General features: G+C 37.9%; 1 non-coding gene across 1 annotated transcript; it reads left to right on the forward strand.

Annotated features, from left to right (window-relative positions):
* The first annotated feature begins 497 nt into the window (after positions 1 to 497).
* Positions 498 to 569, forward strand: Trnad-guc (transfer RNA aspartic acid (anticodon GUC)). Its single transcript has one exon. It is a non-coding gene; the product is annotated as a tRNA-Asp (tRNA).
* The last annotated feature ends 2560 nt before the right edge of the window (positions 570 to 3129 follow it).

Below are 3129 nucleotides of genomic sequence, written 5' to 3' on the forward strand. Positions count from 1 at the left end.
GACCTCACGTATGCAAATTAGGTGTTTTTGAACATATTGTTAAAATTGTACTACTTATCTCCATTTCTGGTTGGAACGAAGAAGTGTGGCCCGAAAAAACGTTTTTGACTTCAAAAATGACAAATTTTTACTAGAAAAAACTTTATTTTAACGAAATCTGGCCCTCTAAAGGATAAAATTATATTCTCCTTTCATATTTTCATTCGTTTAATTCTTTCAGTTTGTACTGCGAGATGTAAATATATGAACAAGTTATTCTATTCGGCTGACACTGACATGAGACAAATATCTTGAACTGCGAGATCGGAATATATAAACAAGCTCATTCGATGGACTGGCACCACGGGTAATTACTTTATTCAATGGTTTATCGGCGCATAAGCCCCAAAACATCAAGGACAAAAATAAATTACGTCCTTTCCTAACATAAATAATGGCGACTATATTGATATTGTAACATATGATTGGTATAATTAGTGGTTACGAAACCGACGTCATCCTCGTTAGTATAGTGGTGAGTATCCCCGCCTGTCACGCGGGAGACCGGGGTTCGATTCCCCGACGGGGAGCATTTTTGTCTCTAACCAGATTCCGTTTAATTTGTCAGATAGATTTTCAACAATTTCAGATGACGTTTCATCGCCTTTTTATCCCATAGTCAGTCGGTCCTCATTCATTCATGTATTTTGCAGTTGCGTGCACCAAGTATAGATACAACCAAATTAATGTAGCCTGCCACTACCCGCGAATATTCGTCTTACTCAAGTCTCGTTCCCATCAGAGCTGCTAACCTAGGAACTCATAGTACAGCGGTTCTCAACTGGGAGTCCGCGAAACCTTCAAAATTTCAAAACGGTTGATAACTTAATTTGTATTTTTTTAATTAGAGAAATTACAAAGCAGTTTCGCGTCATAACTGCTAAAACATAATGCTGTCTAGAGATGTCTTGATCGGATTTCGGAAAAGATTTGTTTGCAAAATCCATATTCTCCTGTGATAATCAATAACTTTTATTCCATGACACCTTCAAGATGAGCTGCTTGATAGAAATGACTGGGACGTTTTATAATTAATGTTTGCACAAGACAGATGACTGTTGGCACCATAATTGAGCAACATTTTAAATTAAAAGGTGGGGGGGGGGCAAAGAGGGTACTTGAAGGTCAAAAGGGGGTCCGCAAAAATAAAAGGTTGAGAACCACTGTCATAGTACGAAGTGATAAAATTAGGGTGATGAGGTTTCATCAACATTATTATGCGCCCGGTGTAGAAATGACAATGGATATCGTGAGGCAGTGCAAATCATGACAACTATATACTATCCAATATGTGAATTATATAATATACTATACCTCGGTCTACAGTATCATAAGAATGAACGGCTTGAAATAAATATTGAGAGGGTATTCTGAGTGCGTAATTGCTTAACTAATACGCTTTTGGCGTAGTTTGAGAGCAATCAAGTACCGATTGAGTCTCGACTGTTTGGTGGCGGGTGGAGCATGTTCATGCCAGGTATCTGGCTTCTATTTGATATGATCCTGGGTATTGGCAATCAATTGACGATTGGAAAATCGGCGATGCTAACAAAATCCGTAGGATTATAATTCGTACGAATATGCAAATCGTGCGACACTATATTCTCACGTTGCTTGAGTTGTATCGATGTTAATTACAGATCTTCTAGAAGAGAATTGTCCTGATGAAAGAAAAACTTCCTGCCCAAGTGACTTTATTATGTCGAGGTACTCAAATAAAAATGCACTGTACGAGAATCGAATCCGTGGTGTAGGCCTACCATCACAGTTAGTGAAACCAAACTCTATGCTTTTGTTCATGTCGCATTTGTGGTTCAGTGGTACAATGTTCGCCTGCCACACGGGAGCTATAGGGCTCGATTCCCGGCCAATGCATGTATTGTATATCTATACCTCTACTAGTGCTACTTTTCGAGTCGGAAGTACCGACAATAAATTGAACAATGAATATGTGCCTCTATAATACATAGTCTGATATTTTATGGTAGCCATCATCTCTATAAGTTTGGATTCAATTTCATGGAGAATAGAAATATTGAAGATGGAATGGAATCGGCAAAATAATAATATAATAATATAATAATAATATAATAAAATAATAATTTTGCTGAAATCGAGAATCGAGAATCGAGAGGGTGCGCCCAGTAATGTTTTCATTTTCTTTTTTAATATTCTTATCTCACAATATTGATTGGTATAATAGATTGAGTAACAGAAAACGACAATATCATCACATGACTATAATTCGTTCATTTTGTTGAAAGTGATAATCATTTCGAGAATGCACCCAGTAATGTTTTGTTTACATCTGTCAGAAATGCGCTTCCTTCACTTATCAAGTGAATTCGCACATATTACGGGGATAATCAACATCAACTCAGCTTCTAATTAATATTATAGAGCCATATTGACCCTAAATTTCGAATTGTAATTCCCAAAGAGCCACACATCGATGACAACTATTCCATCACAATATAAGATCGGTGCCGTCACTGAGGCACGAAATCAAAGTTAATTATACATGGGATTCGTCGTGTGCGCCATATTGTCTGCGTAAACGATGAAGAGATGTTACGATAGGGCCCCCACTAATCAAGCAGGTTGCGTAACATTTCAGCAACCGACACAGTGAAACAGGACATTTGAGCATGTGACCCTGTAGCCTATCCACAGGGTTCGGAAACCTTTTGTGAGCTACATATTTTTAATTTTCTGTCCGTTAGAGCAGTGGTTCTCAAACTTATGTGGAGAAGCCCCCTTTGATGGTGGTGGAAAATTTAGCGCCCCCTTATCGCCATATGAAAAAAAAAACTATCAGGAAGAGCAACAAGATTGTTTGCAATGCCAACGCATAGTCTGATGGCATTTTTAAGGTGATGCCTGTTGAGACACCTCTCAAATATGAAATTCGGACTATACATATAGCAATGATTATCAGCAGGAGGTACATCGAGCGGAGCAAAAAAAATTTCAGTGGAATAATTTGTGAAAAATATTCATGTTCAATGGTAGCACCTAGCATATACATATTTTAGCGATTGGCGTTTAATACCTTTTATTTTCTCACCTGGGCTTGGCTCAAGCGTATAC

Source organism: Botryllus schlosseri, chromosome 10 (genome assembly GCF_051294905.1).
Source record: "Botryllus schlosseri isolate E-star chromosome 10, Bs_hap1, whole genome shotgun sequence".
In the NCBI taxonomy this organism is placed as follows: Eukaryota; Metazoa; Chordata; class Ascidiacea; order Stolidobranchia; family Styelidae; genus Botryllus; species Botryllus schlosseri.